Source organism: Anomaloglossus baeobatrachus, chromosome 6, assembly GCF_048569485.1.
Source record: "Anomaloglossus baeobatrachus isolate aAnoBae1 chromosome 6, aAnoBae1.hap1, whole genome shotgun sequence".
Classification (NCBI taxonomy): domain Eukaryota; kingdom Metazoa; phylum Chordata; class Amphibia; order Anura; family Aromobatidae; genus Anomaloglossus; species Anomaloglossus baeobatrachus.
The window spans coordinates 348,420,997-348,434,073 of NC_134358.1; the positions used below are offsets into that span (position 1 = coordinate 348,420,997).

At 49.2% G+C, this 13,077-nt stretch overlaps 1 protein-coding gene across 12 annotated transcripts in view; it reads left to right on the forward strand.

The window, feature by feature from the left end:
* RECK (reversion inducing cysteine rich protein with kazal motifs) overlaps positions 1 to 13,077 on the forward strand; it is a 1,668,523-nt gene that overhangs the window by 176,722 nt on the left and 1,478,724 nt on the right. The window lies entirely within an intron of this gene.

A 13,077-nucleotide genomic window follows, 5' to 3' on the forward strand; every position in this document is an offset into this window, starting at 1 on the left:
GAATGGAAGAAAAGCGATTCCGGCAGCTAAATACGAAAGTGTTCTTTACAGTTAGAGCAGTCAGACTGTGGAAATCCTTACCACAAGAGGTAGTAATGGCAGACACTATAACAGCTTTTAACCTCCTAACGACGGCCGTACGACTTAAAGCGGCGGCAAAACAGGGTACTTATTCTGTTCCGCCGCTTTAAGTTTTAAGCTGTCTGAAAAAACCCTGTAGCGCCCCCCAGCGACCGAAAATCTCGGGGGTTTCAGTTACCGGGGGTAGCTGAGACCCCCTAGATTGTTAATCGGGGTGTTTTTTTTGGACACCGATAATGTGATCGCCAGTATACACCGTGTACTGACGATCACATTAAAAAAAAAAAGAAATGGCCGGTAAAACGGATTTCTTTTTCATCTGACGTGATCAAACATGTCAGATGAGAAAGAAATCTAAACCCCTAGGGCCCCCAAGGCCCCCGGTACCGGAGAGTCCCCCCCACCCCTACCCCCCTCCGGAACTTTCAAAATGGCGCCGAAGCGCACCGAAAACTGCCGCCGGCTCTGCATTCATTTCCCTCCGATCTGAAATGATCAAACATTTCAGATCGGAGGGAAATGTCCTCCCCCTGACCCCTCCTCCGGTACACCGGAGAGCCCCCGTTCCCCCCGCCGGAGCATGCAAAATGGCGGCGCGCAGTGCACAGTAGCGCGCGGCCGCATTCATCCTGCTCTTTCTGCCGCATGTGACACGTCACATGCGACAGACAAGTCGTCCCCAGGACCCGCCAGGTCTCCCGCCATCAGCCCCCAGTCTTCCCCGGTACCTGGCTGCTGCTCCGGTCCCCGCGATCCCTCCTCCTCCTTCTGGAAAGCTGGCGGCACATGCGCAGACAGCGGCTGTCAGCCAGCTCCTTGCAAGCAGGGACGCTGACCTCGCTGCTGCACATGCTGCGGTACGGGTGACCGGGGGAGCGTGAGTGCAGTAATCTGCAGCTACACTCCTCACATGGAGAGCCTGCTGTTCTAGAAAATGGGGGGTACGTTCTGTGAGCGTGCCCCTCATATTCTGGAATGAGGTTACTGCAGGTCACTCTGCCCTAGGTTGGACCGGGGCAGTGTGAGTGCAGTATTTTCAGATTACTGCACCCACACTGCTCATGGAGAGCTTGCTCCCTGCTTCCCTGAACGTGTCCCCCATATTCTAGAAGGTCCAGAGTCGTCGTGATACCTCCAAAATGGATTACAGTGACCGGAATTTGTTTATTTTCAATAAATTGGTGAAAGAGGGAATGTTTCGGGGAGTGTTTTTTCAAATAATTTTTTTTTTTGTCTTTTTTTTTTTCTATTACTGACTGGGTTAGTGATGACGGGTATCTGTTTAGATGCCGTGACATCACAACCCCAGGGCTTGATGCCAGGTGACATTACAGCTGGTATCAACCCCGTATATTACCCCATTTGCCACCGCACCAGGGCACGGGATGAGCTGGGGCGAAGCGCCAGGGTTGGCGCATCTAATGGATGCGCCACTTCTGGGGCGGCTGCGGCCTGCTATTTTTAGGCTGGGAAGAGTCCAATAACCATGGCTCTTCCCACCCTGAGAATACCAGGCCCCAGCTGTCCGCTTCACCTTGGCTGGTGATCTAATTTGGGGGGGCCCCACGTTTGTGTTTTTTTTTTAAAAAAAAAAAACAGCCTGGGGAGCCCTCCAAATTGATCACCAGCCAAGGTGAAGCTGTCAGCTGTGGTCTGCAGGCTACAGCTGTCTGCTTTACCCTAGCTGGCTATCAAAAATAGGGGGGACCCCACGTCGTTTATTTTCATTATTATTTTTTGAGGGGGCTAAATACATAGCTAGGCACCCTTTAGTGCCACATGAAAGGCACTAAAGGGCGCCAGCTTAGAATATGCAGGGGGTGGGACGTTATATATGTTTGACATCTATCCATTCATCCACTGTAGCATTTTAGGCTGTGTGCCCACAATCAGGGTTTGCAGCGTTTTGGGCACAGAGTGTTTTCCCTGCATCCATAACGCTGCGTTGTGCAGTAGAAGCACAGTGGAAGGATTTTTAGAAATCCTGTGCCCACTGTGCTTCTTTTCTCCGCAGCATAAACCGACCTGTGGTGCAGCTTCCTGAGCCTCAGCATGTCAATTTATGCTGCGGAGACAAGAGTGTTCTTTGCAGGTAGAATAGAGCTAAAGTCCAGAGCAGCCTGAACCCAAATCGTGGGCATGGCCAGCTGCGTTCTCCCGTGGACAACACTCACATCTCTGCAGGAAGGCTGGCACTGTGTACTAGACGCTGTGTCGCTGGATCATGGTCACATAGCCTAAAAGTGAGAAATTTGTTGCTACAGCAACATTTTTGTGAAGTACCTGTGGATTCAAAATGCTTACTATCCTGAAAAAAATCCTTGAGGGGTCCAGTTTCCAAAATGGGGACACTTGTGGGGGGTTCTGCTGTATAGGTACCCAAGGGGCCCTGCAAATGTGACATGGTGCCCACAATTTATTTAAACTTTTCCAGAATTCAAATGGTGCTCCTTCCATTCCAAGCCCTCCCATTTATCCAAACAGAGGTTTTTGGCCACATGTGGGGTATCCCTGTGCTCATAAGACATTGGTTAACAACCTGTGGGGTCCACTTTTTGTTGTTGCCTCTTGTAAGTAAGAAATTTGATGCTAAAGCAACATTTTTGTGAAAAAAATGAAAATTTTCAATATTGCAACCTAAGCTTATCAAATTCTGTGAAGTACTCGTGGATTCAAACTGCTTATTATACACCTAGATAAAAGCCTTGAGGTGTCTTATTTCCAGAATGGGATCACTTGTGGGGGACATCCACTGTTTAGGCACCTTAGGGGCTTTCCAAATGCAACATAGCGTCCGCTAATGATTCCAGCCAATTGTGCAGTCAAATGTTGCTCCTTCCCTTCCGAGCCCTGCTGTGCACCCAAACAGTTTCCACCACACATAAGGTATCAGCATACTCAGGAGAAATTGCACAATAAATTTCATGGTGATTTTTTTCCTGTTACCCTTGTGAAAAAAAAGCTACCTGGTTGAAATAGCAATTTTGTGGTAAAATTTTATTTTTTTATTTTCATGGCTCAACGTTATAAAATTCTGTGAAGCATCTGGGGGTTCAGGGTACTCACCAAACATCTAGATAAATTCCTTGAGGGGCCTAGTTTCCAAAATGGGGTCACTTGTGCGGGGTTTCTGCTGTTTAGGTACCTTAGGGGACCTCCTAATGCGATATGGTGCCCGCAATCTTTTTCATCCAAATTTCGTTTCCAAAATTCAAATATTGTTCCTTCCGTTTCAAGCCCTCCCATTTGTCCAAACAAAGGTTTCAGACCACAGGTGAGGTATCACCGCGCTCATAAAAAGGTGGGTAACAAACCTTGAGGTCAAATTTTTGGAATTACCTCTTGAAAAAGTGAGAAAATTGATGCTAAAGCAACATTTTTGAGAAAATTATTAAAATTTTCAATATGACAACGTAATGTTAACAAAATCTGTGAAGTACCTGTGGGTCCAAAATGCTCTTTGAGGGGTCTAGTTTCCAAAATGGCATCACTTGTGAGGGGTTTTTGCTGTTTAGGTACCTTAGCCGACATGTAAATGCCACATGTTGCCCGCAATCTATTTCAGCCAAATTTGCTTTCCAAAATTCAAATATTGCTTCTTCTGTTCCGAGCCCTCCCATTTGTCCAAACAGAGGTTTCTGACCACATGTGGGGTATCGGTGCGTTCATAAGAAAGTAGGGAACAAGTTTTGGGGTCCATTTTGTTGTGTTATTTCTTCTAAAAGTGAATGAATTTGGGTTAGAGCAACATTCTTAGGTAAAATTTAATTTTTGCTTTTTTTCATTCCACATTGCTTTAGTTCCTGTGAAGCACCTGAAAGGTTAATAAACTTCTTGAATGTGGTTTTGAGTACCTTGATGGGTGCAGTTTTTAGAATGGTGTCACGTTTAGGTAATTTCTGTCATCTAGGCCTATCGAAGTCACTTCAAATATGATGTGGTCCCTAAAAAAATGGTTTCTTCAGCGCTCTATTGGGAGACCCAGACGATTGGGGTATAGCTACTGCCCTCTGGAGGCCACACAAAGCACTACATTAAAAGTGCAAGGCCCCTCCCCCTCTGGCTATACCCCCCCCCGTGGTATCACGGGTTCTCCAGTTTTAGCTTTGTGTGCGAAGGAGGTCAGACATTCCATGCATAGCTCCACAGATTTTAGTCAGCAGTAGCTGCTGACTATTTCGGATGGAAGAAAAGAGGACACATATAGTGTCCCCAGCATGCTCCCTTCTCACCCCTGGATGGTGTTGTAAGGTTGAGGTACCTATTGCTGGTACAGGGCTGGAGCCTGACATGCTGTTTTCCTTCCACATCCCCTGGTAGGGCTCTGTGGAAGTGGGATCCTGCCGGCCTCTCAGCTCTGACGCCGGGCTCCATCCACAGACCCATTAGAACCTGATGGAGACGGAGCAGGAGTACGATCAGGGACAGGCCCTGCATCATACAGGTACTCTGTGTCCCCGGCAGGCACAGACACACTCCGGGCTGGCTGGGTGTTGTAGTGCGCCGGGGACCGCAACGTTGGAGCTAGTGTCCCTACAGATTACTGGGGGATTGTTTGTGTATGGGAACGCAGCGCCGACCCCCTCTGGACCGGGCGGCGCTGCTGTGACTTGTGGTGCGCCGGGGATCCGCCGTCCGCGCTTTTACGGCGGCGGCGGTTATAAATTGAGTCCCCGGCTTTTTGGGCCTAGGACGCCGGCAGCTCCGATTCGTTCCCGCCCCCACCCTGTCATTCAGGGTAGGGGAGAGACGCTGTTCGCTAGCAGCGACGAGGGCTGGAGCCTGATTTACATGCTCCAGCCCTCACACTAGGCACAGAGGGAAGCAGGCTTCCCGCTCTTAGCCAGGAACGCCCAGGGCCCGCCCCCCTTCTCTCTCAGGACGCCGGCAGCCATTACATGCAGTCTGGCTGGAGGAAGGACGCAAGGCTCTGGGAGACCTGGACTAGGGGCTATCTGGCGACCACACACCCGCTTTTTGAGCGGGCGGTAAGCGATTTTTCTGTGCTGGTCCCTCTAGTGCCTCACGGTGTATTGGTGTACTGTGTAGGATATAGAGATATTGTATTCTTGCACTGTAAGGTCGCTTCTGGCTGCATCTCCCAGATCACTCTGTGGAAGCAACAACATGCCATCCTCAAAACGCAAGGCTGCCAAGGCTAGGGCTGTGTATACTGCGTGTGCTGCATGTGGGGCTAATCTACCAGCAGGCTCCGATGACCCCCATTGTGTGCAATGCTCCGACCCGGTGCTGCTTCGCCAGCCGGAGTCAGGAGGGAGAGTGACCCAGGCTGAGACGCCTGTAAGTCCTGCCCCGGTGACAGGGACAGACTTTGCAGTTTTTGCTGATAATATGTCTGTCTCTATGGCAAAAATACTTGAAACCTTGCAATCTATGCATGGGGCTCAGTCTTTGGGCACGGCGAGGCCTCTGTCCTCAGGTCCCCCTCACTTGGAATTAATCCAGCCCACAGGGGAGTCCCCGGCTTCACAGGCCGAGGATTATGAGTCAGATGATAGCCCCAGCCACCCTAAGCGAGCTCGCTGGGAAAGACCCTCGACGTCATCACACTGCTCAGGGTCTCAGCGCAATCAGTCTCCCTGTGATGTGTCTGATGAGAGTGATCAGGAATCCATTCCTGGAACCCCTCTCAACCTGGATACCCCTGATGGGGATGCCATGGTAAACGACCTTATCTCAGCCATCAATAGGCTGTTGGATATTTCTCCCCCAGCCCCTTCAGCAGAAGAGGCGGCTGCGGAGCAGGAGAAGTTTCGTTTCCTTTATCCCAAGCGTAAATTGAGTGCTTTGTTGGATCACGCTGACTTCAGAGAATCAATCCAGAAGCACGACGCTCACCCAGAAAGGCGTTTCTCTAAACGATCTAAAGATACGCGTTTCCCTTTCCCCCCTGAGGTGGTCAAGCGCTGGACACAGTGTCCAAAGGTAGACCCCCCGATTTCCAAACTCGCAGCTAGGTCCATAGTTGCAGTGGAGGATGGCGCTTCACTTAAAGATGCCAATGACAGACAGATGGACCTTTGGTTAAAATCTGTCTATGAAGCTATCGGCACGTCGTTTGCTCCGGCATTCGCAGCCGTATCACTCCAGGCTATTTCAGCTGGCTTAGCAAAAGTGGATGCTATCATACATCCAGCAGTGCCGCAAGTGGCGCACCTTACCACGCAGATGTCGGCGTTTGCGTCTTACGCTATCAATGCGGTCCTAGAATCTACCAGTCGCACCTCAATGGCGTCCGCCAATTCGGTAGTTTTGCGCAGAGCCTTGTGGTTAAAGGACTGGAAAGCAGATGCTGGTTCCAAAAAATGTTTAACCAGTTTGCCTTTATCTAGAGATAGACTGTTTGGCGAGCCATTGGCTGATATCATTAAGCAGTCTAAGGGTAAAGACTCCTCTTTACCACAACCCAGAACAACCAAACCTCAGCAGAAAAAGTGGCAGCAGAGGTTTCAGTCCTTTCGAGGTTCGGGCAAGACACCATTTACCTCGTCCAAAGGGACTCAGAGGACGCAAAGAAACTCAGATTCGTGGCGGGCTCACACGCGCCCCAAGAAAGCAAATGGAGGTACCGCTTCCAAAGCGGCTACCTCATGACTTCCAGCCCCCTCCCTCCGCATCGCCGGTCGGGGGCAGGCTCTCCCGCTTTTCCGGCATTTGGATGTCACAGGTCAAAGACCGGTGGGTGACGGACATTTTGTCTCGCGGGTACAGAATCGAGTTCAATTCTCGTCCTCCAGCTCGGTTCTTCAGAACCTCCCCACATCCAGACCGAGCAGATGCTCTGCTGCAGGCGGTGGGCTCCCTAAGAGCGGAAGGAGTGGTGATCCCAGTCCCTCCTCAGGAACAAGGGCAAGGGTTTTACTCCAATCTCTTTGTGGTTCCAAAAAAGGACGGCTCGTTCCGTCCTGTTCTGGACCTAAAACGGCTCAACAAACATGTGCACGCCAGGAAGTTCCGGATGGAAACCCTGCGTTCTGTCATTGCCTCAATGTCCAGAGGAGACTTCCTTGCCTCAATAGACATCAAAGATGCTTATCTCCACGTGCCAATTGCTACAGAACATCAACGTTTTCTACGTTTTGTGATAGGAGACGACCATTTTCAGTTCGTAGCTCTGCCATTTGGTCTTGCAACAGCCCCACGGGTCTTCACCAAGGTCATGGCGGCGGTGGTAGCAGTCTTGCACTCTCAGGGACACTCGGTGGTCCCTTACCTAGACGATTTATTGGTCAAAGCTCCCTCTCAAGAGGCATGTCAGCACAGCCTGAATGCTACGCTGGAGACCCTACAGTCTTTCGGATGGATCATCAACTTTCCAAAGTCGATCCTATCACCGACTCAATCACTAACGTATCTTGGCATGGAGTTTCATACTCTAGCAGCGATAGTGAAGCTTCCGCTGAACAAGCAGCGGTCACTACAGACAGGGGTGCAATCTCTTCTGCAGGGCCAGTTGCATCCCTTGCGGCGCCTCATGCATTTCCTAGGGAAGATGGTGGCAGCCATGGAAGCAGTTCCCTTTGCGCAGTTTCATCTGCGCCCACTTCAATGGGACATTCTCCGCCAATGGGACGGGAAGTCAACGTCCCTGGACAGGAAAGTCTCGCTTTCCCAGACGGCCAAGGACTCCCTACAATGGTGGCTCCTTCCCACCTCATTGTCACAGGGAAGATCCTTCCTGCCCCCATCCTGGGCAGTAGTCACGACAGATGCGAGTCTGTCAGGGTGGGGAGCAGTATTTCTCCACCACAGGGCTCAGGGGACGTGGACTCCGCAGGAGTCCACCCTTCAGATCAATGTTCTGGAGATCAGAGCAGTGTATCTTGCTCTACTGGCCTTCCAACAGTGGCTGGAAGGAAAGCAGATCCGAATCCAATCGGACAACTCCACAGCGGTGGCATACATCAACCACCAAGGAGGGACGCGCAGTCGGCAAGCCTTCCAAGAAGTCCGGCGCATTCTAATGTGGGTGGAGGACAGAGCATCCACCATATCCGCGGTTCACATCCCAGGCGTAGAAAACTGGGAAGCAGACTTCCTCAGTCGCCAGGGCATGGACGCAGGGGAATGGTCTCTTCACCCGGACGTGTTTCAGGAAATCTGTCGCCGCTGGGGAGTGCCGGACGTCGACCTAATGGCATCCCGGCACAACAACAAGGTCCCGGCATTCATGGCGAGGTCGCGCGATCAAAGAGCTCTGGCGGCAGACGCCTTGGTTCAAGATTGGTCGCAGTTTCAGCTCCCATACGTGTTTCCGCCTCTGGCGCTCTTGCCCAGAGTGCTACGCAAGATCAGATCCGAGTGCAGCCGCATCATACTCGTCGCTCCAGACTGGCCGAGGAGGTCGTGGTATCCGGATCTGTGGCATCTCACGATCGGTCGACCGTGGTCACTGCCAGACCGACCAGACTTACTGTCCCAAGGGCCGTTTTTCCATCAGAATTCTGCGGCCCTGAACCTGACTGTGTGGCCATTGAGTCCTGGATCCTAGCATCTGCAGGATTATCTCAAGGAGTCGTTGCCACAATGAGACAAGCTAGAAAGTCGAATTCGGCTAAGATCTACCACAGAACGTGGAAGATTTTCTTATCCTGGTGCTCTGCTCAGGGAGTGTCTCCCTGGCCATTTGCATTGCCCAAGTTTCTTTCCTTCCTGCAATCGGGGTTAGAAAAGGGCTTGTCGCTCAGCTCCCTTAAAGGGCAAGTTTCGGCACTATCCGTGTTTTTTCAGAAGCGTCTAGCACGTCTTTCTAAGGTGCGCACGTTCCTGCAGGGGGTCTGTCATATTGTGCCCCCGTACAAGCGGCCGTTAGATCCATGGGATCTGAACAGGGTACTAGTTGCTCTCCAGAAGCCGCCCTTCGAGCCTCTGAAGGAAGTTTCCTTTTCTCGGCTGTCACAGAAAGTGGCGTTTCTCGTTGCGATCACATCGCTTCGGCGAGTGTCTGAGCTGGCAGCTCTGTCATCCAAGGCTCCCTTCCTGGTGTTCCACCAGGACAAGGTAGTGCTGCGCCCTATTCCGGAGTTTCTCCCTGAAGTCGTATCCTCTTTTCATCTTAATCAGGATATATCCTTGCCTTCGTTTTGTCCTCATCCGGTTCACCGGTATGAAAAGGACTTGCGTTTGCTAGATCTGGTGAGAGCACTCAGAATCTACATTTCCCGCACGGCGCCCATGCGCCGTGCCGATGCACTTTTTGTCCTTGTCGCTGGTCCGCGCAAGGGGTTGCAGGCTTCTAAAGCCACCCTGGCTCGATGGATCAAAGAACCAATTCTAGAGGCCTACCGTTCTGCGGGGCTTCCGGTTCCTTCAGGGCTAAAAGCCCACTCAACCAGAGCCGTGGGTGCGTCCTGGGCATTACGTCACCAGGCTTCGGCTCAACAGGTGTGCCAGGCAGCTACTTGGTCCAGTCTGCACACTTTCACCAAGCATTATCAGGTGCATACCTATGCTTCGGCGGATGCCAGCTTAGGTAGAAGAGTCCTGCAGGCGGCAGTGACACCCCCGTAGGGGAGGGCTGTTTTGCAGCTCTAACATGAGGTATTTCTTTACCCACCCAGGGACAGCTTTTGGACGTCCCAATCGTCTGGGTCTCCCAATAGAGCGCTGAAGAAGAAGGGAATTTTGTTACTTACCGTAAATTCCTTTTCTTCTAGCTCTTATTGGGAGACCCAGCACCCGCCCTGTTGTCCTTCGGGATGTTTTTTTGTTGTTTGCGGGTACACATGTTGTTCATGTTGAACGGTTTTTCAGTTCTCCGATGTTATTCGGAGTTAATTTGTTTAAACCAGTTATTGGCTTCCTCCTTCTTGCTTTGGCACTAAAACTGGAGAACCCGTGATACCACGGGGGGGGGTATAGCCAGAGGGGGAGGGGCCTTGCACTTTTAATGTAGTGCTTTGTGTGGCCTCCAGAGGGCAGTAGCTATACCCCAATCGTCTGGGTCTCCCAATAAGAGCTAGAAGAAAAGGAATTTACGGTAAGTAACAAAATTCCCTTCTTTGTAAATTTTGATGTAAAAATGAGAAATCGCTGATAAACTTTGAACTCTTCTAACTTCCTAACAAAAAAAAATTTTGTTTCCAAAATTATGCTCATGTAAAGTAGACAAGTGGGAAATGTTATTTATTAACTATTTTGTGTCACAGAAATCTCTGGTTTAACGGTATAAAAATTCAAAAGTTGAAAATTGCTAAATTTTCAAAATTTTTGCCAAAATTCAATTTTTTTCATAAATAAGCACTAAAAATATTGTCCTAAATTTGGTACTACCATGAAGTCCAATCTGTGACGAAAAAACAATCTCAGAATCACCGGGATCCGTTGAAGCGTTCCAGAGTTATAACCTCATGAAGTGACACTGGTCAGAATTGCAAAATTTGGTCTGGTCATTAAGGTGAAAATTAGCTCCGTCACTAAGGGGTTAATAAAGAGCTTGATGATTTCCTTAGTACACACAACATTGTTGGTTATAAGTGACTTAGGGACAAAATGTAGAATTGGTGGAAGAAGGTTGAACTAGGTGGACTTAGGTCTTTTTTCAACCTATGTAACCATGTAATACAAAGATGTATTTTAATGCTAATTCTGTCTATCTAACATCATAACCTAATGTTTTTTTCAAATATAATTTTTAATTAAAGTCCCTTTAGTTCCCTCACTACACAGAGTAACTGCTTTATTTTTTTTTTTTACTGCTTCTTGTGTGATGACATTTTGTTTGAAAATTCTAGTGAATGATGAGATACTCAAATAAGTATTATACTAGTCTGGAGTCAGGCCTGGTGTCAATTGTGTCCTGTTTCCTTTGATTTGTTATCCATTCCCTGGTGTGCTCAGCAGTTGTTAATTTCCTTAACAAGCCGAGTTTCCACAATCCCCCTTACCTGCCCTCTAGTCAGTCATATATATTTGGGTGCATCATAAGGGACGCATGAGTGGGGGGTACCTGCATGCGTGTGCCCTCTTTTGCAAAGTGCCCTCGTTGCTAAGTGCCTGGCAGTTATTTCAATGGCAGTTAGTCAGGTAACCTACTCTTTACACCCTCTATTTCAACTATTAACTTTATTTCTTTCTCAATCATTCTATGTGCTTTTACCATTCACTTTCACCACCCCGTCCCCCCTCCATCACCACTCTCACACATCAGCCCATCTCTCCTCCCCTCTCCTATGCAAAGCTTCCACATTCTTTTCACCTTTTTAAAGAATCACAGTCCTTCATGCTCCAGGGTCTTGCAGAATAAGCCATGTCACAACTCAAAAAACTAACTGCTGCTCTCTCTCCTTTTACTGCTGATTGTTTCAGGCGATATCTCTCCTACTCCCGGTCCACCCTGTGCCAAATTTACCCTCTCCCCCACCTTTCAGAGAAACCCTGTTAACCTCATTAACATTAGTTATACACCTTCATCTCCCTCTTTTAACTGCACTCTCTGAAATCCATGGTCTGTATGTAACAAGCTTCCTTACATCTACAACCTCTTTCTCAATAACTCTCTTAATCTGATAGCTAACTCTCACTGAAACTTGTATTCAAGATTCTGACACTGCTTCCCCCTGCTCCCATTTCTCATGACAGCTTACACTTTTCCCATTCACCAAGACCCGAGACCAGACATGGTGGTGGAGTTGGCTTACTCCTGTCTCCACAATGCACTTTGCAGATCATCCCCCAGCTTCATCACTCTCATTCCCTTCTTTCGAGATCCACACAATCAGGCTCTACCATCCCCTCTCTTTCAGAGTAGCGGTCATACACCGTCCCCAAGACTCACCCACATAGTTCCTTGACCACATTTCAGCCTGGCTGCCGTACTTCATGTCCTCAGAATTACCATCCTTTATCCTGGGAGACTTTAACATCCCCTTAAACAGCCCAACCTCCCCATCTGCATCCCTTTGTCTTGACTATAGTTGGATTATAGCGGGGTTAAGTCTTGTGGGAGGGGTCTGCTCAGTTGTGCCTGGATCTGGGGCTCACACCGCTTTATCATGATGTAGATTCCTCTGAAATGCTGCCGGTAATAGTTCCTGCTCTGCAGTGTGTGCAACTGGTTCTTGTGATCCGTCTTGCTATCCAGTTTTCCTCTCCCTGACCTCCGTTTCCCTTGTACTGCTTGCCTGCCCTGTCTATTTGACTCTGGTCCGGTTCTGTGTCTCGATCTCCTCCCCTCTTGTACTTATTTACTCTCCCGGCCTCTTACCACGGTAGTGTTTCTTGACTTTGGCTCTGCTTATCCTGTTTGGCTTTTAACGTGTCTTCTTGGCTCCTGACCCTTTTTGCTTCCACCTGTTTATGACTTGCTCAATCCTCCTGTATTTACTTGACATCCCAGTTTAAACTCAGGCTTGCTGACCACTCTTTCTGGTGCTTGCACCCTCTTGTGGGCTTTTGTCTAACTGTTTTTGGAGTTCTGTCTCTTTTCAGCTTTTGCACCACTTGGTGAAAGCCTGACACCCAGCTTTTCTCTCTAACCACCTCTTTTGGCCTCTCACAGCTCTCATCCTCTGAGACACATCAAGATGGCAAGACCCTTGACCTGGTCTTCGTCCTCCTCTGCTCAATCTCACTTTGACAACTCACCTCTTCCTGTCTATAACCACAAAATCCTCTCCTCCAAGCTCACAAACCTTTGCCCATCCCAGCACACTCCCACCTATCACACATTCAGAAATCTACAGGCCATTGACTCCCAGACACTTAAAAACTCTGTACATTCATCACTGTCCCCTATCTCCTAACTTTCCTATCCTGATCAGGCTGTAAACCACTACAATGACACACTCAGAAGTACACTAGCCCAAATAGCACCCCTCACCCTCAGAACCTCCAAATACAGAGTAAAACAGCCCTGGCTCACATCGCAAACTTAATTTCTCCAGCGATGCTCTAGGAGTGTCGAACACCTATGACGGAAAACCCACACACCAGAAAACTTCATTCACTACAAATTCCTGTTAACTTACATATCTG